The sequence below is a fragment of the Spermophilus citellus genome (genome assembly GCF_964194105.1).
Source record: "Spermophilus citellus genome assembly, chromosome: 9".
NCBI lineage: Eukaryota > Metazoa > Chordata > Mammalia > Rodentia > Sciuridae > Spermophilus > Spermophilus citellus.
In genome coordinates this window covers 72,208,445-72,233,921 of record NC_138191.1, presented here as the reverse complement: position 1 = coordinate 72,233,921, position 25,477 = coordinate 72,208,445, and the positions used below count along the sequence as shown (strand labels likewise).

Genomic DNA, 25,477 nt, shown 5'->3' with positions numbered 1-25,477 from the left:
ACCAGTTAAAAACATTAGTATTTTGAGCATTGCTCTTGCAGCAAGAAGGTTTGGATTTAAGCCTCAACTTTCCAGAATCCATCACTGTAAAATTATCAATAGGACACATTTTTTTAACACCCATTATCTGTCAAACACCATCCTCATTAAATGTCATGTTTTATTTTATTTAATACATAATTAGCCGAGGTTACATGAGTATGTAATTGGCAGAGCTGATATTCAAACTCATAAATATAATAATCAGAAATGTATGCTCCCTCCTTCTTCTGCCCTTCCCTCTCTCCTTTTTCTTCTCATCTCCATTAAGCATATCTTTTGGCCATCTCTTTAGCACCCTGACTGGAAGTCCAGTTGTAAAAACCCATTTTTTTTTCCAAGAACAAATAAGACCACAGGCCAGATAAAGGTTTACACATGAACTTGACTCTCAATATTTTAGAAAGCAAAATTTGTTGTTAGAGAGCAAAATCACTGGTATTGCAAAAGAAAGTCAACAAGGTATCTTCCTCCATCATAAAAACCATCCCTAAAATTTGCTGCCTAGTTTAGCAAACAAAATATAAAATATCCAATTAAATAATACTTACTATACAAGCAAAAATCATCCTCAATCTGAAATTCAAATTAAAATGAACATACTATATTTTACTTGGTCCCCTAGGGGAAATAACTTTTTCCACAAGACTCAAGTGGTCATGACTGCAAATTTTAAAAGAGAAAGAACTAAAGGGTCAATGTGACCTTTTGTTATCAATCAGTGGTAAATGGCGAACACTAGCTGCTTTTTTACGTCAGAGGCCTCATGTGAACTGATGCAACTGAAGACCTAATGGTATTTCACATGCTGGGGATGCACAGGGACATTGCTAGGAGCCGTGCGGACATCAGCGCCCACAGCCCCACACTGTGTGTCACCTGTCAGACTTGGTATTAATGAGACAAATATAACCAGGCCCCCTAAGAGTTCTGAGATAGCAGGTAACAGAGAAGCCCAGGCCTGCAAATTTAGGTCAGCATTCTATGAACTCATGATAAATTGAGTGGTGCCAGGTCTCCACATTTTAAATACATTTCACAAAATTCAAAGCATTTTTAATATTCTAGATAAATGCTTTCCTGAATTAAGTGTGCATATTTTCATATCTGGCTCACATATGATCTTAATTATTTGGTTCCCTCCTCCACAGCAATGATTGAGTAGCCAGTCTACCAGCTCCTTTTTTCTTCTGGACCTTTTGAAAAACTTTCCAGTTGATTTTTTTTTTCCGTGCAGTGGGGTCATTTTTATTCATTGCAAATTTCTAGTGTCTCTTGCCAGTCTACAAACTTTCTGCCTCTGTATAATCTGCTTCCTAATTCTTTCCCTAGCCCCCAGAAGTTTTATCCTGAGGCAGACATAATTTATTCTTCAATGCTTATTCAAAAAGACTTTCCATATCCTTGCCAAAAAGCAAGGCCTTGCCAAATGGAATTCCTGTGTGGAGTTCTTTCAGAATCATGTCTTCCAACCAGAGGTGCAGCCAAAGAACTATCTGGGCAGCCGTATTAGCTGTCATACTTTTCAAAATCTCTGGCAGGCCGCCGAAAGCACAGTCTGCCAAAGCCTCCACTTCCATTTTCACCAGAGTGCAGGCCTTCAAGGACGTCCTCTCAACTCTCATAGCCACTTAGAAAGGGCTCCAGCCTCTCTGCCAGTTTCCTGACTGAATGCGAGTTCCTGCTGCTTTGAAAGTTTGCTAAAGGGAAACATCTGCTTCTCTAAAGGTTTGGTTCAGTTTCCATTAAGGCAGTGAGGTTTTTTGGTTTTGTTTTTCTGTCTTTTATGAAATGTTAGTGATTTCAGCATCCATGTTTTTCACAGCTTCCTATATTTCGGTTTTAAATAGAAACATGTTTCTATTTCATGGAGTTTCCTGGGAGCATTAGAGGTTGATCTTTAGGACTGGTATCATCAGTGTGATATTAATTAGAATTTAGTCTATTGTATATCTTTTCTATTGTTTCATTTCTTCCTTCTCCCCTCATCCTCATTAGCCTTTATTTATATGATACTCTTCTATATTGTTTTATTTGAAGATGCTTGATTAAGCCATGTGTACATTAATCATTCCTCATTTTTCCGAATGTATTTCTGAGTAACTCACACCTTGGCATGACTATATGATTCTTTGCTACCTTATCTAAAATGAGAAACTTCTGGGACTACTAAGTGACCTCAAAAACTCCCAATTTTAAAACTCAAAATTCAGTTGAGCTTCTAAATTTTTGTTTCAATACAATTGCAATAATATTTTCTCTACAATATGCTCAATAGATTTTTACTCCATCAAGCATTACAAGAAGCAACAACAATAGGGGAGTATCCATGGGAGACAGTTAAGATTAAAATGACAGGGATGGATTTGAGAAACTATCTTTTGCTCTTGAACTAAAATGTGTTTTTATGTTGTTGTTGTTTTTTCCCCCAATTAATTCTTAGCCTTGCTATTAGCTGGTTGTATTGAAAGAAGAAATGTATCAGCCCAATCATATCTAAATTCAATTCTCTGCTATGTCAACTATTTCCTCACTCATGCCCTATCTTTAATAATTGTTAATATGCCAATAAGTACACAAGATACATCTATATTATTGTTCTCTCTTCTGAGCTCCTGATCCACATATCTGTCTGTCTTGTAAGCATTTCTAATTAAAAAAACAAAACAAAACAAATAAACAAAAATACTCGACAGGCAACTTCAATTTATTTTGATAAAATATATGCAAAGTTTCATTCATTTTCTTCCCTAATCTTTCCTAGTCTCTTTTTGGCCACTGGGACTGAGATTGCCCTCCTCTATGGAAAAACATTTCAGAAATCTCTACATCATCCTGTCTTCTCCCTTTCATTCACATCCAGCATCTAAACAGTATCTTATTAATTTACCTTTTAAATCTCCACCAATCTGTCTTTTATTTCTAGTCTCTCACCACTCTGATATGTGTCCTGGACACCTCTCTGCCAACTTATCAACAGGTCTTTCAGCCTTAAGTCCTGCCTTCTTTCTAACTCAGTGTCCAATTAACAGCTAGCATGCAGTCTGTGGCATAAATATTAGTGTGAAACTACTCTGTTTTAAAATTTTAAAACCAATTCTCTTAATTTGGTTTAAAAAAATTTGTGAACTGACTTCTACTTCTCTTCATATATGTTGAATTCTGAGTTTTTTGTTGCAGATATGTTGAATTGCTTAGTAGTCTCATTGCTTTCTTCTTGTGGCTCTTCCATATTTGTTCCCTGGAACACCCTCATTCCATATATATGAAACCAATTCACACTCACCCTTCTCCATTCTGCTTTGAGCCCCCAAGGAGGCTGATTTTGAGGATAATCTCTTCAAATCTTCTTCTTTCCCCACTTCTAGTAGAGTTCAGGTAATGCAGAGCCCTGGGGAAAGTTTGGAAGGTGGACAGTGAATCACAGTGTGTTTTCCTTCAGTTCCCTTTCTGCAGCTTCCTACAGGTGGACTGCTCCCCTTGAATTAAGGCCCGGGTTCCTGTGCAGCGGTCCTCTCTGTGCAGACTCTCTCCAGATTCCAGTAAGCTTCCACCCTTTCTACTTCAAGCCTATTCTAATGTCTTGCTCCATTCCTTGTGGTGTCCTTATTCCCCTACTCAGAACTTTCACATTGTTCCTTGTTTAAACTTTTCTCATTACCTAATTTTAATATTCCACCTAAAAAATCCTGATACAGGTATTTGGATGCAATAGTCTGGAACTCAAATGAAAGGACTGTACTATCATTCATAGTATAAAAATGTAAGCAGATTTAATGTCACGGGTTTCAATAAGAATTATTTGGGACAAAAGTGTTGGTAAAAAATAGGAGCTGCTACAGACTGAGCCCTAAATCACTCAAAGGCTAGATTTAACAGAGATGGTTGGATCATATGTTCTGATCACCATATCTATTGTGTTACTTTGGCTTATATTTTGCTAAAAATCTGTGCTAGACTGAACACTTAAGAGTATTTGGAATGTATTGAAGGTATAAACATTGTAATAAGGAACATAGAAAACCCTTATTTCTTTTCCATTAACCACCAATAGGGCCAATGGGTTTTCCTCTTTTGCTTTAGTCATTGAAACAGTCACAGGAGATTTAAAAAAAAAAAAAAAAAGATCCAATGAATTTCTCGTTTGGAAGTTTTTGAGAAGCACATATTAATGAAAGACTAGAAGGCTGATTAAAGAACAAATTAGACAGTTAATTGAAAGATATTCAGAAAATTATGATTAGAACAGTGAGAGATACAAAAATAATTTGATATCTAATTAACGGAAAAAGAAGGTAATATTTATAACTCCATTTGTATTCGTAACAAGGAGATCCTGTTTATCACAGACCATTTGTTTGTTCCTGTTAAGTTGTTTGATGGATATAGGAGCTTAGGTTTTGAGACTCTCTTTGGAAATGAAAAGAGGTGGCATGAAAGGAGGTCCTGTAAGATTCACTAGGCTTTGTTCTAGTTGGCGTAAACTTAACTTTCTTTCAAGAATCCTTAATAATCTATACAGAATTCATAAGACTCATGAGTGGATGAATGGATCTGTGTCTTGCTATATGTGCTAAAACCTACAAAATAGAGAAGTTTTACATTCAGGGTAAAATAAAGTCTTAATTATAATTTGGGTGTGGGAAAGAATTGGAACTAGAAAGCATAAGGCCCCAACAATTATTCAAGTTTATTAGATATGATTTTAATTTTCATATGCAATGCTATTGGCAAGTCAAAACCAGTAATTAGGCCAAGCTTGTCTAGATTTTCTAGTGACAAGTAAACCCTAGTGAATAATAGGGTTATGTAAAATAAATAAATAAAAGTGCTCAGCATGTTAAAATGTTGGAAAGAAATAACAGCTTTCTATAAATAGCAAAATGATGGGTAGGTGCAATTTGGCTAACTCAGCTGATCTGTATTGAACACCTGACTTTTAGGGTTTAATAGTTGAGAACATAAATACTTATGTGGAACCCCACTTTTAGCACTTTCCCATAATGCAATTTGAGGCATGTTATAAAATTCTGCCCTATTTCAATTTTCTTAGATTTAAAATGGGGACCATATTAATAATACCTACCTTCTAAAATTTAGGAAAAGATAAAAAAATATTGTGTTTCAAGCAGATGGGTGATTGCTAAATTAGTGTCAGCTTCACAACAAATCAATGATAAATATTAGCTATCATTGATGGTGATAAAAGCTCATTTAAATAGCCCTTCTGCTATATAAACTACAGTTTATCAGGATATAAAAAAACCGGGAAGTACTTTTTCAGAAGTGTAAAGTGCTGATGTTATTTCAATAAATAAAAATTAGGAATGCAGATCATATCTTTTTCTAATATTTATTTTTTAGTTGTAGTTGGATACAATACCTCTATTTATTTTTATGTGGTGCAGAGGATCGAACCCAGGGCCCTGCATGTGCTAGGCGGGCACTCTACCACTGAGCCACAACCCCAGCCCCTCAGATCATATCTTAATATTAAAATGCTTACCAGAATCAGAAATATCCTCAAACTGGGAAACAACATGCTTCATCTTGTTTAATATTTTGTGGAGGAGCAGTGATTTTCAATCATGACATACATACATTACACTGATCTAGATCTTTTAGTAAACTTTATTGCTATGGTTACTAAAAGATTTCACCAGGAAAATTTTAGGGGAGAAAAAGTTTATTTGAGAATTCATGATTTCAGAGGTCTCAGTCCATATAAAGCTGGCTCCATTTCTCTGTGTTTGAACATCATGGCTGAAGAATGTGGCAGAGGAAAGCAGCACCATGATGATTTGGAAATAGAGAGAGACTGACTTGCTAGATACAAAACATATACCCCAAAGGCACATCCCCAAATTCCACCTATACCAGCCACACCCCTACCACTTTAGTTACCACTCGGTTTGTCCCTATCAGGGGATTAATTCACTGATTGACTAAAAGCTCTCATAACCCAATTATTTCTCCTCTATACCTTTTTCTATTGTCTCACACATGATCTTTGCAGGATATCTCACATACAAAAGTAACACTGAGAATAATTATAAAATCGACCTGCTAAGTGAGATGGTCTTGGGATGATGGTGTATGTGTGTCTCTGCTAATGGCAACCAGGATTGAGAAGCAATGTTGCTAAGTAAATTCCCACACTGTGCAGTTGGATTCGTTTATTTAATCTTCCCATGATAGAATAATTTGATTCTGGCATTCTTGGACACAACAATAGATGGTGTGCCTTTGCTTAACCTTGCTCTTTGATCGCATTACTTATATATGACTGTTAGAATAATTCCAGAGGCATATTTTTGCCTGAAGAGACATAGAGCTATGGCAAAGATGTGTTGCTTTAACCTTAGATTTTTAGATATATCTGCTTAAAACCAAGAATTTAAAAGGTTGATTTGTTTTACTTGTCTCTTGACTATGAATGAGTTTTGTAGGACATGATGTTTTTCTGAAATAATGACTTCTCGAATAAGTTTCTCCAATTTATTTTTAAATTAAAAAATGTATAATCATGGTATTCAGAATATATACCCCAACTGATTACTAAAATGTGTCATATGCAGTGCCTAAGATCTAATCAGCATATCGTTGAGAAATATTTCATACATATTTTAAATTCTCATATTTTTGCTGCATTTCAGCACCACAAATTGTATATTTTATTCAATGACTGTCCTATCAAACCTAATACATATTTGTAAATCTTAATTCAAACTCAATGGGTATGGATCCATACAAGCTTAAACTGCAATTTCGCACAACTGTAGTTTTAAATTACAAATCGTGAATGCATTTAATGTGCTCTGCTGTCTGGAAAGTGACTTAGAGAGCTATGTGTATAAAAGGTGGCACAAGACACATAGGGCAAGGAGAAAATTTGCTACACTTTTGCTACTCACTAATAATTATTCTTAAACTCACTTTTCTATCTTCCCCATAATGACAGCATTTGCTTCTAAGGATATAATATTTTCATCTTCTCACATTTATTTTCTAAATCAGAATGATGTTATGACTATTCTAAATGTGTGCAACCCCTAAGGAAGGTAACCTCTGATAAATGCAAAATAATGTTATAGAATTACATCATTTAAATTTAGTACCATCTCGGTAAGAGTATTATTCATAGTTTACCAGCATATTAATCAAGATAAGGGATCTCTCATGTGTTTTTTACTAGACAGATATCATTTACGTCACAATAGCCATTCAGCATATAAAAGTAATTTTCTCTAGTGACCAAATAGTTTCTCTTCATTTGACTTTTAATCTCAAAATACCAATTCTTTAAAATTATCTGGCATTTTTAAAAATCACTCACCTCAGAGTTACCTCCTAAAATATAGACTTTATCATAGTACCCCTTCCTCTATATCTGAGAAGGCTCCATCTCCCACACAAGACAAATGACTCCTTGGAATACACTGCAGTCCCACAGGCTTCGTTTCTAAATGAAGAGTTCCTTCTCCCTCACTCCATTCCTCTTCATTCTGTCCTCTCCCTTTTCTCTCAGGAGTGTCTCCCAGCTCTGGGACTCCACTCTTGATTTTCCATCATGCTCAAATATACTTAATTTCCTTCTCTACTCTTTTATTAAAGGTTTTATCAGGTATGGCTGTCTGGAAATGAAAACTTCCTTGCTCGCTCACTTAGACTTTCCTCCAATCTCTTCACTCTTGTACACATAAGTCCTGTAGCTCTCAGATATTCCATTTTACTTGTTCTAGCTAATTTATTTTCTTGTCCCTGTATATTTTTAAGTTCTTGAGAACAGTGATCAAGTCCTACTTGTCTTTACATCCATAGAACCTAGCCCAAGTTTTTGTTAAAAAATGATACTCATAATATGCAAACTGAAAAAAAAGAGAGATTATTCCACATTATATACTCTAGAATGCCCTTGTTTGTTTAAAGACAGAGATGGTAAATGGAAGCCTACTACTCCTCTGTCATTAGCAAGTAAACATTATTCAGAGTGCCTTACAATGCTGCACATCACTACATAATCTGCAATTCTTCAGATACTTAATTATCTTATATTTCTAAATTCTTGCCAGAAAATATTAGGGAAAAAAATCATCTTCCTTTAATTTAGTTCTTTTTGAAAATACTATTTGAAATATTCTCAGGCATTTTTTTAAATTTTCATACAATTATTTGGTTCAATAAGTATATCATTCAAGCATTATAGGTACAGATAATTTCGTTAGTCTTGACAAGAATGATATAAAGGAGTAGAAAAATGCTTGTTTAATCTTATTCCTTAAATTATCAGATGTAAATAGGCACTCCTTAGAGACTCAATTCTACTCTTCTCATACAGAAATATACCTGTATTCTTCAAAAATCTTAGAACATTGAAGTATCAAAGAAGAATAAAGATGAATATATAAATTTTGGCACAACAAAAAAGAACTGTCTCATGTAGTGTACATGTGATTATTTGATTTTATCTCAGATATTTTAATTTTAATGTTATTATTTGTGAATAGTTTCAAATCACAAACACATTTTATTATTATTTTTTGTTTTTGCTTTCCTTAATATAAACTAGCAAAAAGGGATAAACCTTTGATGAGTAGCTACTGTGTATCAACTTTTCTGCCAGAAACACTATAAATACTATTTTTTTCGAAGTTGACATTGTGTTAGATAAGAGAATAGGAGAATAACTGCTATAATTTTCTCTTTTCAACATGTGCAATAATTTTAGGCCCCAATTTGCTTTGCTCCTTAAAAGCAGTTTAAAAGACTACAAATTTAAGAAGCTCCATGGCTAGTATGTGGAATCAGAAAGTAAAGTATCAATGAAAAAAAAAAAAAGGAAAACTAAAAGCATACAAGTGGTCATCTCACAGAAATTATTAAGAGAGGGCCTATAAAATTTCCCCTCTGTCTTTGGTGTAATTATCTCAGATAAGAAGATAAAAGAACTTATAATGCAAATGCATGTGGACTCTTGGAAACTTAGATAAAGTTTTACAGCTGACTAAATTCTATTAAGTTATGTTTCACAAAAATCTATGCATGATGCTCAGAGTACAATAATATGAGGAGACCCAATGGTAAGAAAATTATTGCACTGTCCCACTTTAAGGAAATAAACTATATTCCTGAATGGACTGGTTAGTATTTAATAACTTATGAAATTTCTAAAGATTATGGATAATTATTTCATTGGACCCCAAATCAGCCTTGTCAAATGCAATGACTTTTTATGGGAAAATTGGTCTCTGAGTATAACCTAGACAGTAACATTATCATTTAAATGGATGGATTGGTCTGAGGGCACACAAAAACACAACTTAAAGGAATGGGAAATGTTAATACTGAATGCAGCAAATAGGCCAAACAACTGTGTGGTAATCAAAATAAAATACCATTTAAACTGATGATGCAAGTTTTTAAAATATAGATTATTTGGTCTAAGCAAATGCTGAGTTTGTGTGTATATTTAGACCTACCGTATCAATATATGTTTATATTTTTAACTATTTATGCCATGGTTTACATATAATATGTAATCATTAAAAATAACAACTTACCACTAAAACAATGTCTGCATTTTTTCCATAATAAAAATATGTTGCTAAATTTCCACGAGATTATGTACTTTATCAAGAAATACCTAACATTCCAGAAGGTTTTGATTCTTATTCCCACTAATTAGAAATCAACTCAGTCTAGGTCTTGGTTGCAGATAACAGAAGACACTATTAGCTGTTCAAAGCTAAAACTTTTGGAGCAGTTCTCACAAAAGTTAAATAAACAGGAACAAAAGAAAATCTACAGGCTGTTCCTGCTCAGCACATAATCTGGCCAGCAGGCTGTGGCATTGACAGGTACCTTATTCTCTTTTTATCTTTGTATCAATCAATCAAGACTTAAAGACTCCAGTGGAAGAGAAGTGCAGGTGACTAGGCAGAGGTCACAAGTCTGTCCCTTAACTGTCAGAAGATGAGAATAGAGGATTTACTCTTTTTACTTCCACCACGGGAGGCAGATGACGAGCTTCCACAAAACTAGCCACAGTGAAAACTGGAAAGTAGGAATTAGGGTTGTAAATGTCAGCCAGAAAAACCTTTAGAAACATGACTATTGTTAAGATGTTGCAGAGGCTACTACAGCACTGGAGAGAGAAGGTACATGGGGGAGCAGCAGTAATTAGTAGGAAAAATAATTCAATTTTAACAAAAACAGACATTAAAGTGATTTTAAAGGGGGAAGTCTTAGTGGTGGGGACGGGAATTTGTTGCTGAGAAGTTAATCAAATGAAGCCTGGTGTTAAGGATAGACAAGCTGATGTCAACTTAGGTTAAAAAAAAAAAGAAAGCATGAATTCTGACAGGAAAAGTTAGGGGAAGATAAAATCAGATGCACGATTTGTATGATACATTTGCTTTCTGACAATAAGTAGAAGAGAAAGTTATGAAGATGAGACAGTGGTATAGAGTCTCTTTTGTTGCTTTCAAGTTAAATAAGGAAACATAGTACACTGAGAATTTCTAATACCATCGACTCTTTGACTCTTTTGAAGAATAGATTTTGAGAATGATTTGTATTATTATTGACAATATAAGGGTATACTGATTCTTGAGGTTTAAATTTTGAGTGATCCTTTTGCCACACTCAGCCTTTATTTATCAAGGCTTTGTAAATCTTGCTTACATGTCTGTTATGCACCATGAGTTCATTTTACAGCTACTAGTATACTTTTCCACTAATTAACGAATTCTAACCTCTCCCAATTTGATACAACATCTAGCATAGAGCCTAGAGTTTAGAAGGATGTGCGAAAGAGGTCTGGTGAATTCATATGCGTACACAAAAAGTGTGTATTTTCTGATATCATATTTTAATCCATTCCTAGTCTCAAAAGTTTGATAATTAAAACTGGGATAATAAAGATTGCCAGCAGGTAAGATTAACAAATAACCTAGAGCTACATTTTCTAATTAATTTTCTTAATTCATTTCAACAAGCGGTTATTGTGTCTATTATATGCTAAGCATGGTGTATGCCAAGGACTACGAACACACAAACTGATAAGGCCTGTTCCTTCCCTTAAGGAGCCTACAGTCTAATCCTCAGGCCTCATGGTCTGATCTCCAACTAAGATGAACTGAGGCTGAATTTCTTGAAGATGTAGCCTGGGAATCTGAGGCAAGTAAGTCTTAAGTGATTCTTAAGCATATGAAAACTTGAGAATCAGACTGGGTCGAAAGCAGATATGATTATAACAAAACAATCAACAATCCTCAAAGATCCAAAAGGTGAGGACCCTCATCAGAGAAGAGAGTTTAAAACATGCCATCTAGGGATTTTGAAATTTAGGAATTCTTAAATGAGTATTAAAAATATTGAAAATACTATATAACTTCTAAGACCAGGTAACAAAACTTAACTGACTTCTTTAGAATCATTCTAAATATAAGAGTAAAATCATACATATATGCATATATTTATATTTAGATCATATATATTTATACATACACATACATATATATGTAAAGTTAATATGTGTTTGTACATACACACAAATATACATCTGTGCCAACAGTTTGAACAAATCAGGAACCAAGAAGCTCCTTATGACTTTCCTCATGTCATCTCGAATTTGGATAATTCATCACAACTGCCAGAATTTACAACATGTATTCAGAAAAGCTCCTATATTGAAATAAGAAAGGTGACACAGGTCTCTGTCATGGAGAATGGTCAGCAGGGGAGTTATATACAGCAAAATCTGTCTTTTGTTTCTATATCAGAGGAACACACTGATAATAAATCAACTGTATGGTTTCAAACAAGAAGGAAAAGCAAAGTCTTCATAATGGAATTAAGGCCTATGATTAAAACAACATGTGATACAGCAAGCTGATATTCTGAATATTATTGAATATTGGCAGTTTGTGTAAAGCAGACCCAATTGTATAGCTTTAAAAGGATATATCATTTAATGTCCAGTTGTGAATGCAAGGTAGTTGTGAGTCTTAGTATTTCTATTCTCCATAAATTAAATGTCTTGTACAATAAAAAGAAAGTTCCTTTTATGATTATCATCGACTCTTGTCTTCAAGATAATTGAATGCTTTTCAAAATATTTGCAAAAATCAGTATCACTGAGTATGTATAATTTAATATGTATGTGTTTTATATGGGGTGTGACTGAAGATGTGATATAGCCTTAAGTGAAAATATAAAAAAATAAAAAGGCATGGTCTTCTGTGTGATATGAACCTTCAATGACTATTGTTAAGAAACTAGACCTTCTTTGCTACTACATACAATTCCCTCTAATAAAAAAGAGAGTAAAAAGAGCAAAGCATGAGGTACAGAGTAGAATAAGCAGGATAGTAGGCAGTGCAATAAAAAGAAATACATCAGGCTAGGATAAGGAGGTACATAATTCATATGAATAAAGATTTTACTGAGTTTCTTTTAAGTGGATTTGGAACCTAATACTAAAATTCCATATAGGTACAGAGCAGTGATGCATGCCTGTAATACCAGCAGCTCTGCAGGCTGAGGTAGGAGGATCATGAGTTCAAAACCAGCCTCAGCAATTTAGCAAGACCATAGGCAACTTAGCAAGAGCCTGTCTCTAAATAAAATACAGAAAAGGGCTGGGGATGTGGCTTAGTGGTTGAGTGCTCCTGGGTTCAAGCCTCAGTACCTCAAAAAATTCCATATATGTGCTTATTTCATATATTTAGTAATTTGAACTAATTATTAAAATTTTTATACATTTTGAATTTCAAATTATGTATACATATGCCTCTTGATTACCTATGTTTTCTTTAAAAATTTCAAACTGAAAGAATACTTTAGGCTTGGTATTAAATAGACATCTAGACCAATAGGACTTCAAATCAATATAGAGAAAATTCCTTTACAAAATTGTGCAAAAAATTATTTTTTATTTTGATAAAGATGTTTTAGATAGGACAGTACCAAGGAAATGTAAGTGATTTGTATAGACAAGCATATAAAAACATCTCTTTATTCAAAGCTATTTTTCATGTTATATTTAAGTTGTTTATATCTTGCCCACTAAAAGTTGATTTAAGAGCCTACAAATGGTTTGAAGTGATAATCTCTAAAAAGACACCAGTGTTTTCAAACTAAGGAAACTATTTTGAACAATCAAATCATGACAGGATTTCAACTATGTGAATTTCTAGGCTTTTCAGAGAAAACTGAGAAATAGTCTTCTCTCTGGCTGTATTTCCAATACTTAACAACTGATAGATTATTATAAAGTAAATGTCAATGTGATGATAATTTATTTGAATATCAAGGGTTTAAAGAGAATATATGTTGAAGTATTCATTTGCCATATTAGATTTTTTTCTGTATTGTTTGTAAGATTTGGTTAAGAAACCACTGGGACACCATTACTGACTAAGAAAAAAAACCAAGATTTTTGAAATGAAATCTAAGATTACTTTCCAGTGTAAAAGAGGTACATTTAGCATACTACTTTTATAATCTAAGTCCCAAAGAGAGTTAACAGGCTTATTTAAAAAACAAAACAAAGCAAAACAAAATTCTTTTGCAGTAAAATAGAAGAAAAAAAGTGTTAATCATACAGAAATTATATAAATCATCAACTGGAGCAGGAATAAAAGGGAAAAGTAGCAAGTCCACATAGTGGGACAGAACTTTCACTGTCTCTTCAAGGCTCTGCCAATTCTCTTTCTGTCAGCACAGGTGCAGTGCTACAGCACATCTAAATGTGTCTGCAGTATCCTGCACCTGTGGGTGCCATCAGGCCAGTAGCAAAAATGCCTTCCCACAGTTGTACTTGAAGACATTGCAATTTATTCAGACTTAATGAAGTAAAAGAGGAATGCCTCAGGACTGTCTGCTCTTAAAAACTAGACCTTTTTTTTTAACCTCAAAGATTAAATTCTTCTGTTAGCAATATAAAAAGAAATATTGAAATTTTGGGACTCAGGTTTCTCTTATTTACCTATAATAATGACTGAGTTTCTTGCACAGAATGAACAGTGGTTAAATCCATTGAAGATCTGCTGTGTTTCCAATTACAGTGCTCATCACTCCATTTCTGTGAGACACATATGCAAAAAAAAAAAAAAATTCTCAGTTGGTGTGCAGAATACTTTGCTTGAAAAGTGGTTGAATAAATTTAATTATTATGCAAGAGTATGGAAGTAGAGTAAAAGAACTGACAGATTATAGTTGAGAAACTATGACACCAAAATAGTGAAAAAGGTCATGAGGCACTGATCAACAATTTAAGCCTAATATAAAATAGATTCTGTTAATACCAAGGTTATTTCTCTAAATAATCACTATAAATAATATACTGTGATACTTTGTTTCCTCTGGGAGAGGATTAAAAGTTTAGATCCCTGTTATCTTACAAAGGAGATTTACAAACATTAAAGATAATACAATAATATTATTCACAGGATCATAGATTGCTTTCACCTGAACTTTCTCAGTTATAGACTTCACTGTAATAGATCTCTGTTGTAAGAAGTAAAAATAATTGTTATATTATAGCTAAATTAGGATTCAAACCCAAATTTAATTAAAATTTAATTAAAGTTTTTAAAATGGCATTTAAATAATTATATTAAAGACAGGAAACTATGTGAAAATATTAATAAGAGCCTTAGAAGAAAAAAAAAGTAGAAACACAAGTAACGAAAGTAGTTCTGTCATATACAACAGTATCATGAAACATCATGATCAAGAAGAACAATATAGTCCTACTAGAAAAGAGGAAATTTGATATCAAAATTAAAATCATGTTTTATATTACTTCCAGTTCTATCTATCCATCCAATCTGGACAAGATTAAAAATACAACTTTTTGTGCTTGAGAATGACACATTGGACATTTATTTTGTCATGACATCTCTCATTATATATATATTGAGGATGTTACAGTTGATTTGTGACACTAATGTGTGTGTGTGTAGCAGGAATAGGTTAAAATTATGTGTGTGTGTGTATGTGTGTATATATATATATTTTTTTTTACATTAATATACCTATAGATATTCATTACTATAATGCTGTTGTGCATATATAATCATATAGCATATATGCAATTTTATATTTATGAATAATATATATATATATATATATATATATATATATACACAAATATATATTTACACACATATACCAAATACATAGAAAAGCATATTTACGAGCAGACCATATGGGAAATCATCCTTCATGCCTCAATTTGACAACAGTTGTTTTTGTGATGTCTTTCTTGTCATTCTCTTTCATTCATACAACATAGATGGGTGTCCACTGTCCTGTTAGCAACCTTTTCACAGACAATTCATGCATTTAGATGATAGCAAAGGCAGAACACAAGTGTGCTTAGTTATTTCCTTACATGCATGTCTTTTCATATTAGACTATAAACAACTGTAGAGCACAAGTCATAATCTATTTTCAGGCATTATTCTAAGCTATTTTCATGTTAGCATTTTATTTCTTAATACACTATAAGTTGACTCCAGGTCCAGGTTAGAGGAAGTAACATTCATCCTTGTGTTGGGTGTTCAATGTTCCAAAAATGCTCAATCAATATTTATGATTAATTATACTATTTATTCATTAAGTGTTTGATAAACAACTACTACATGTTAGACATTGTAAGGCATGGGATCTATATAAGCTTATCAAAATAGATGTGGTATACAAGTTAATAAAAAGTAAAGAAAATTATGAAAACAAAATATACGACTCTTAGTCATTCAAGAAAGTCTTCCTTAAGTAGTGAATTTTGAGTTGCAAAATTAATTTTATGTAAAATTCAGGTATGTATAACTTATGGGAAAATGATCAAAGGTCTTGAGTGAATGGAAATGAGGTTTCCTCTAGGAAATGTGACTTCAACAGAGTTAGTCATTTTTTTAATCCATCTTTCTAAATGAGTATTAGAATACATTAACTCTACATAAAGCCTCTGTCCTGTGCTTTTGCACACTGAAAAGCTGTATTAGTTTGTACCATGAATATATGTGTGTCTTCTCTTTGGACTCGTAGCATATTACTATTTCAAAAGGCACATGTCAATAGAGTGCTATAGGTTTACTGACACCTAATAGGCCACCTGCCCACTGCTGTGTCTGTCCAGTTATAAAGATATGATCTGGAGTTTCTCTTATATTGTTCTAGCAGCATTCCTTTTGCTCAACTTACATGGAGCCCTTCCTTCTCAGGTCACCACAGAGCAGCTGTTCTGAGACCTCACTGTTAGCCTTCTTCCACACAGGGCCAGCTCAACACTCTGAGAAGCAGTAGTCACTGTGTTAACACCAGTGGACTGGCTGCAATCCAGAAACTTGTCTCGCCATGGATCAAAAGAATGACAAAAGATGAGACTCAGCCAGGCGCAGTGGTGCATGCCTGTAAGCTCTGGAGGCTGAGACAGGAGGATCATGAGTTCAAAGAAAGCCTCAGCAAAGATGAGGTGCTAAGCAACTCAGTGAGATCTTGTCTCTAAATAAAATACAAAAATAGGGCTGGGGATGTGATTTAGTAATCAAGTGTCTGTCAGTTTAATCCCTGTTACCCCGCTCTCCCTAAAAAAAGTGCTAAGAGGCTGAATGAAAAAGTAGTATATTGGCAAACAGTGGACATTAACATAAAACCATTAATTTAGTTGGTATATGATAAAACAGTAGTGAGTCATAAAATGCAACTGAATTGTAACTTGCTTTACAATTCCAAAATGCAGGCATGACAAACTGAGGAGATAGTCCTTTGAATAACCAAAATACATGTTATGATCCTCAGCAATTGCCCTAGCACGTGAATGAATGCACATGAATAAATGCATATACATAAAAAAATTTCTTCAAAAATAATATTCTGACTAACCAATCATTTTCTCCTCTCCATTTGTATTAATTCTAATAATGATAACTAAATATTTTTATCTTTAAAAACGTCTAGGTTTTTCTTTAACCTATAAGCACCATGAAGGCAGAGAGCTCTATTTTAATCTTGAATTCAGTGGTGGATAATGGTAATAATTGCTCATGATTACTTTTATTTTTAGTACTATATTTCAGAAACTATTCTAGGAGATTTTCATGTATTAGCACTTTATTCTTTAATGTGCTGAATTTGATTCCAGATCCATGGGAGAAAGTATACTCCATGCTGTCTGTTTCTCTAAATGTGACTAAAACCTGGACAGAATACATGGAGTATCTCTATTAAGACTGAATTCCTAAGAATCTTCCAAACAAGAAAGATAAATCTGATGGCCCAATACTTACTGGTGAGTTCTCCCAAACGTGTTAAAAAAATGCAATATTCATTTTATTTAATATATTCCAGAAAATAGAGGAGGAAACAGCACTTTTCAACCTGTTTTAAGAAGTCAGTTTTACCCTACTATATAAAACAGACAAAATAACATACACAGAGATACACATGCATGCATACAAACTATAGAACAGAAGAAAATATAGACATGGAAGTTTTAACAAAATATCATAAAGCTGAATTCAGCAATATATAAAAGTAATAACATACCATAGACAAGTGAGATTTAACCAAGGATTGGCAAGGTATTTCAATATCAAAAACTCAGTGCAATTCATAATAAAAAAAATTAAAGAACCTAACACACTAGAAAAGAAAAAAAATCACAAGACCATATCAGTTGATGGATAAAAAGCATTTGATAAATTCAATAGGTATTCATGATAAAAACAAGTAAACTCAGTAAGCTAGAAACACAGGAGAACTTTGTCAATTTAATAAAGGGTAGCTACACAATAACTTAAAAAGTAATGCCATTCTCAACAAAGAATGAGTGATTTCTGTAGAAAATCTAGAATAATATAAGGATCTTTACTTTTATCAATTTTATTTAACATACTGAAAGTCCTAATCTGTGTAGTAAGGCAAGAAAAATAAACAGAAGTTATATAACTTAGAAAAAATAAGTGTTCCTATATACAGATGATATGATTGTGTACCTAAAAATTTCCAAATAATCAAAAAGAAAAAAAAGCACATTTTCAGAACTTATAAGTTGGTTAGTCATGTTTTAATATCAGATTCAACATACAAAAATCAATTTTGTTTTTATATTCTGGCAATAAACTATTGGAAACTTGCAATGATAAATAATAGTAATTACAATATATCCAAAAATTAAATGATTAGATATAAATTTTAAAAACGTAAAAAGTGAATTTTAGAAAGTTAAAAAAGCAATAACATAATTTTTAAAAGAATGGAATAAATAGACAATATACTATATTCATGAATTGTAAGGCTCAACACAATAAAACTGTTAATTGAATTTCTATTGATGTATAAATTTTATTTAATTTGAACAAAATACCTAGCAGGACTTTTGTAGTGTGAAGTATATTCTAAATTTATTTGGAAAAGGAAAAGATCTAGCATATATAAAATTTTATATTTTCTTTTTGTTGATTTTTATGATGTATAATGAAACAGCATTTATCAAGACAGTTAAATATTTATTAAAGAATGATAAATAGATCAATTAAGTTGAACTAATAGTACAGAAATAGACCCACAAAAATATGGTCAAATAATCTTTTGACAAAAATGTAAGGATAGTTTTCAATGAATAATGTGGAAACAATTAAATTGATATGCAAAATAATAAACCTGAACCTAATTGTTACAATCTTTAAAAAAAATAAGTCTAAATAAATTATAGGATTAACTACAAAATTTTAAACTCTAAAAGTTATTAATCAACATAGGAGAGAAATCTGAACACTATAAGAATTGTTCACAAAGTAAATTGATTTTTCTCAGTGGAATATTATTTAAATATAAGAATAAATAATAATCAAACCATGAAAAAACATTGAGGAAACTTAAATAGATATTACTGAATAAAAAAGTTCAATCTTTAAAAGCTATAATTGTATGTTTCCAAATTTATTATGTTCTGGAAAAGGCAAAACTGTATAGTCAGAAAAAGATTAGTGTGTATCAGAAGTTAGTATGAAAAAAGGGATGGATAGGGAAAACACAGGATTTTTAGAGTAGTAAAACTTTTTCAGTAAGATACAAAACAGTGGGTACTCATCATTATGTGTTAAAAATATAATGTTTAAAACTCATGGAATGAATTAGAATAAATAAATTAAAAACTAAAAAGTAAACCCTCAAGGGAGAAATAATTACCATAACAACAACAACAACAACAAAACCTCATGGAATGTATAACATAAATAATGAATCTTAATGGAACTGTTGGATGTGAGAATGATATGTCAATGTAGGTTCATGGGTTATAATAACTATGCCATTATGATTTGGGCTGTCCGTGAGGAGGTGGGATGTGAATGAAGGGGCTGAGATAGGAAAGATAAAATAATTCTTTTTCTTTTATCTTTATTTTATTTAAACCTTAAACTGCTCAAAAAAAATCAATCAAGAGTGAGAGAGCTTACAGAATGGGAGAAAGTTTTTGTACCTCAGAGCACTGATCTTCAGGATATATAAAGAATTTTTTAAAAAAGTTAACAACAATAAAAACAAATAACCCAATCAATATATGGGCAAAAGAACTGAACAGATTCTTCACAGAAGAAGAATTACAAATAGTCAAAAAATATATGAAAAAAAGTTCAACATGTCTAGCAATTAGAGAAATGCAAATTAAAACTGCACTGAGGGCTGGGGCTGTAACTCAGTGGCAGATCACTTGCCTAGCATGCATGAGGCACTAAGTTCAATCATCAGCACCACATAAAAATAAAAAAATAAAAAATAAAATAAAGGCATTCTGTCCATCTACAACTACCAACCCTCCCCCCCCCAAAAAAAACTATACTGAGATTCCATCTCACTTTAATCAAAATGGCAATTATTAAGACTACATGTAACAGTAAATGGTGGTAAAAATGTGGGGAAAAAGATCCACTCATACATTGCTGATGGGACTGCAAATTGGTGCAACCAGTATGGAAAGCAGTATGGAGATTCCTCAAAATATTAGAAATGGAATGGTCGCCCACATTCCGAGTGGATGAGGGAGTGGGTAACCATTGGAGATGTGGGATGGCTGCAAAATAAAAGCTATGGAGGTAGTACTGTGAAATACACGCAGAAAGCCAGAATTATTTTAGAAGCAGGGTCATGACAGATTGAGCCAACTTGATGGGTCCTACTTCTAACAAAGAAAAAGCCCTCACTATCTTTATTTATATCTGTACAGACCAAAGGAGATCCATAGGGATATTTGGGGGGGCACAGGATGAAAGTGGAGATAAACAGGTTGTTTGTGCTTGGCAAGTTACAGCCATCTCCAGCAGCTGTGTTTGAACTTGGAGCTGTGAGCTAGGTCAGGGGGCCAGCATGATCTGGCCTTTCTTGAACAGGGAAATTTCACCCAGGCGTTTCCAAAGGAGCGGCTTCCTAGCCTTAGTAGCTTGAACATTGCCCATAGTTCACACATAGCTCCCAACATGGAACCACCATTTGACCCAGTTATCCCAGTCTTCAGTATATATCCAAAGGAGTTAAAAATCAGCATATTACAGTGACACAACCACATCAATGCTTATAGCACCTCAATTCACAATAGCTGAGCTATGGAACCAACCTGGGTGCCTTTCAATGGATGAATGGATAAAGAAAATGTGGTTTATATACACAGTGGAATATTACTCAGCCATAAAGGAAGAATGACTTTATGACTTTTCCAGTAAATAGATAGATCTGGAGACTCTCGTGTTAAGTAAAATAAACCAACCCCCCAAAACAAAGGTTAGCTAGCACACAACAAGGGGGCAGATAGGAAAACAGAAGTTAGTGGCTTAGACAAAGGGAAATAAAAGGAAGGTAGAAGCGATATGAATTGGAAAGACAGTGGAATAAATTGAACATAACTTTCCTATGTTCATATCTGAATACACTGTGAGTGAAACTCCACATCATGTACAGTAACAAAAATGGAATCCTAATTAGAATAAGTTATACACCATGTATGTATAATATGTCAAAATACACTCTTCTGTCATGTATATCTAAGAAGAACAAATAAAAAATGTTTAAAAATAAAGTTTTTTAATTTAAAAAAAGCTAAATCACAAAAAATTAAACAATCTAAAAATAAGCTATAAACTTGAACAGATACTTTGAATAGAACATGTGGACAGTGAATAACTGCATAAAAAGATATTCAGCATCATTAACCACATGATCAATAAAAGTTGAAGCAATTATGAGATATCACTCTCCCTAATAGAAAAGCTTTTTTAAAAGTCACTAACAATATGTAGTGCCAGCCAGAATGAAAGGCAAGAAGGAAAAGCATTCCTTGTTGAGATGAGTGAAAATAGCATAGTTTCATGAGAAAACAGCTTGGCGGTTCTAATAAATATGAATATATCATATGACCAATTAATCCCACTCCAGATATTTACTCTGGAGAAATGAAAACTTGTATTCCCACAGAAATCTGTGGAAGTACATTCACTTATAATTACCTGAAACCATTAAAATGTGCTTCAATAAGTTAAGGCATAAAAAATTGTGGTATATCCATAAAATGGAATACACAAATTTATTTTTAAAAAGGAATAAAGACACAGAGGGACCTGTTCGAAATTTGAAAGTAATATGTTAAGTTAAAATGCCAGTCAAGTAAATCTATATAAAGTATTATTCCACATAATATTGTGAAAAAATACAAAATTTTATAGTTAGAACACAGTTGAGTAGTTCTCATGTTTGTTGTGAGGAAAGTACAGATTGAAAAGGGATAACAGAACAATGGGGTTGCTAGAGTGATTGATATTCTGGTTTCCTATGATTATAAACAAAAAGAAGCACTATTTGCCATGCTAAGTTAAAATAGAAAATAAAACTATGAATGTAAGGAAATTATTATCCTCATTTTTTAAGGAAGGAACTAAGATCCAAAGTGACATTAAGCAATCTCTCTTATGTCAGAGTACTGCAGGCATTAGAGTCAGGAATCAATCAGAGACAGACTCCATGGTTTATTATCCTAGAGTAAAGAAAAGTTTTTGTAAATTTCTGCTCAATTAGTGCATGGGTCAAAAAAGGAAGCAATATATCAAAAGTCTAATTACTTTGAAATATGTTGCCAATATGCTCATCTAGTTGGCTGCAATACTCCCAAAGATCTTACTTAAGAAGTCAGTAGATCCAGGTCAAATAAGACATAAGACCATTTTTGAAAGTAATATGCTGAGTAAAAATGCCAGTTAAATAAATCTATATAAAATATCATTCCATATAACATTTTGAACAAATAAAAAATGTTATAGTTAGAACACAGATTACGAGTTTTCATGTTGTGAGGAGGGTTTGACTGCAAGAGATAACAGAACAATGTGGTTGCTAGACTGATTGGCATTCCTGAAACAACAGCAAAGTAGTGCTAGTAAAGACAGAGAGATTAGGAGATTCCCCAAACTTATTCTGTGTGTCCCACAGGCACCTGAAGTTCCCTTCAGCTCTGCCTGGGGGCATAGAGGAAGATACCACCACAACTCATACCTGTCAATCATTTCCAGGCAGTAGTTAATGGAGTGAAATAAAAATTTGAAAGCTGTATAAGAAAGTTTTATGAAATAGTGTTTTCAGGCTCAATACACACACACACACACACACACACACACACACACACACACACATATGAACCATAAATGAGAGAATATTTTCAAGACTTTGGGAAGTGGGATATTTCAGATTACTTTTGAGAAGTGATAGACTACTTAAATAATTAGAGTATAATCTTTATTTTGACAACAGAATTTTAAGCTGTGAATGATTGAAAAAAAAATTGAATACCAGGAAATTTTTAATAATTTATTAATGCAAATGTAATGATTAAAATTGTTATTAAATGAAAAGCTTATAATTTTAAACTAATTCAAATATTCACATAATTCTTATTTCAAATATTTTTGTTAGATTAGACCTAAAAGTATTCCCTACAATATGACTAAAACAAATTGAGTGGAGCCCAATGGCACAAACCTGTAATCCCAGCAACTGGAAACTGAGGCAGGAGGATCACAAATTCAAGAATAGCCTCAGAAATTTAGGGTCTCTAAATAAAAAAGTAAAAAGGACGGGGCATGTGGACTTGTGGTTCAGTGGTAAAGCACCGCTGTGTTCAACCCTCAGTATCAAAAAATCAAAACAAAACAAACAAAAACAACAACAAAAATACCAACAACTAAATAATATTATATATCATTCATTGTTAAAGAAATTGCTCTATTCAATGCTTCTATCCCATACTCATTCCTGCCTTAGAGGCTTGTCATAGCACCTCTGACTATCCTACTGAAAGAAGAATTCACTCCCCAGACAGGAGTGGTGACATTACTGGGGGTGAGGGTAGGGTAGAGCAAGGAAGGCAAACAGTTCTCTTCCTCATCCTCTTCATTCTCCCTCTTCTTCCAGGCTTTTCTGTGTCTGGAATTAATTCATGTATGTAATTGTCTATGGTCAATTTGCCCCCATTTCACTATCAGTAACATAGTATCCCAATTAACCATCAAGGGTAGAAAACAGAGAAGAAAAATTGAGGGGATGGTTCCTAAATAAAAAAGAGGCATAAAAATTCAGTGGCTTTCCCTCTGGCTCTTGGAATACACAATTAATGCTGGCTCCGGTGACACCAACCTGTAATTCCAGCTTGTTTGGAGGCTGAGACAGGAGACTCCCAAGTTTGGAGTCATACATAGAAACTATTATTTTAATGTTACTCAATTCCCTGTTCTAGTTTAAAAGATTGTAAGTGGTATTATTTTCAAAAAAGAAAATAGAAGGCTCAATAGATGACCTATTGTCTTGCTCAGTACTGTGAAACTACTCCCTGACTTATTCCCTTTTGAAAAGTCACTTCAATTGAGCACAGATAGTAAGAGAATGCTTAATTTATTTAATAAGTCACATTTCACACAACCCTTAATCGTACACTAAAATGCTGACAAACTCAGCTTGAGTCTTTACCCAACATGCTCTTAATTTTTGTGTTCTTAAAAATAATTGTCAATCATTGCAAATATTTGACATAGGAAGAGTTTTCTACGTGACCCCCCCCCAAAAAAAAAAAAGAAAAAAGAGAAAGAAGGAAAGGAAGGAAGGAAGGAAGGAAGGAAGGAAGGAAGGAAGGAAGGAAGGAAGGAAGAAAAAGAAACTAAACCATCTTTAACCAACCCTGATTTACCCTCTGTGTCTTCACGTGGTAAAGGGAGACAGAGGTAGCCTTCTCAAAGATGAGCAAAAAAAAAAAAAAAAAAATCATTTTCTTTTTTTAGCTCTCCCTAGAAAAATATTAAAAATTACTAATTGGACAAGACATTGTAGTGATATAATTTAATGTTAGCTTTAATTTTAACCACTTAAAACTAGTGGGCATCTTTGACCATTTTTTATCCTGCTTCTTTGCCTTTCTCTCCCTTGCCTCCATTCTCATCCTCTTTATTTTGTTGCCTTCTCTTGTCCTTGGCCTTGGCCCTTTTCTGCCTCTCCTTCATCTCATTCCTCCTCCCTCCTCCTTTACTTCTCCTTTTTCTTCTTCCTCCTTTTTTTCACAGTTGCAATTGGCTATAAACTTCTTAATCTGATACACAAAAAATTTATACTTAAAAATAGTTTTTAAAAAATGTTATTTATTAAATTAAGATGGTAAAATTTTAAGCAAATGCTTGGTAAAGGACTCTCATTATTTAATTATCATATAAATGTTCTCTTTTTGGATTAGTGGTATATAAAACTGATTTATGCATATTTTTTCAATAAAAGAAAATAAAAACCTCTTTTGGGGGGAGGGAGATCTTGAGGGGGGTGTTGGATACTAGACATGCTTTTTTTTTTTTTTTGGAGACAGCAGCAGCCCCACTCCCTGAATCTTTCTAGAGTCCTTTTTATATGCAGGCCAAAGAAGGCACAGTTCCAACAGGTTACATAAATGAAACACATAAAACTTCTTTCTTATGAAAAAAAATCAAATAAAAACATTTAGTGAATGTTATAATTTGCAATTCATTAATGGAAGCTTAAACTAGTAATTGTGTGAGAGAGCAATAACAGATTATTTATGTAGCCTACAGTATTCCTCTTGATTACAAAGGAAAAAAATGTTAATTCTACAGTACAGAAGTCTAATCATTTCCACCTTAACTCCATGATCAAAGTTACTATTACCAACACTGATATAAATCAATGTAACATCATCCCCAGTGTGATATTGACATCTATACTATTCCTGCCAAAAATATGTAACCTGAATCCATTCATAAGGAAGTATCACCCAAACTCAGAATAATGGCATTCTGTAAATAAAGGGCTTGCACCATTTTAAAAAGTCAAGTTTAAGGAAGATTTTTTTTTTTAAAAAGGCAGGGAATTGTTTTAGAAAAAAAACAAATGT

The 25,477-nt window shown here is 33.2% G+C and overlaps 1 long non-coding RNA gene across 1 annotated transcript in view; it reads left to right on the top strand.

Annotated features, from left to right (window-relative positions):
* The first annotated feature begins 1,658 nt into the window (after window positions 1–1,658).
* LOC308656672 overlaps window positions 1,659–25,477 on the top strand; it is a 33,364-nt gene continuing 9,545 nt past the window's right edge. Inside the window, exons 1-4 of the long non-coding RNA XR_014023769.1 lie at window positions 1,659–1,767; window positions 3,482–3,581; window positions 9,742–9,896; window positions 17,192–17,338. This is a non-coding gene — a long non-coding RNA (uncharacterized lncRNA). The remainder of the gene's footprint in view (window positions 1,768–3,481; window positions 3,582–9,741; window positions 9,897–17,191; window positions 17,339–25,477) is intronic.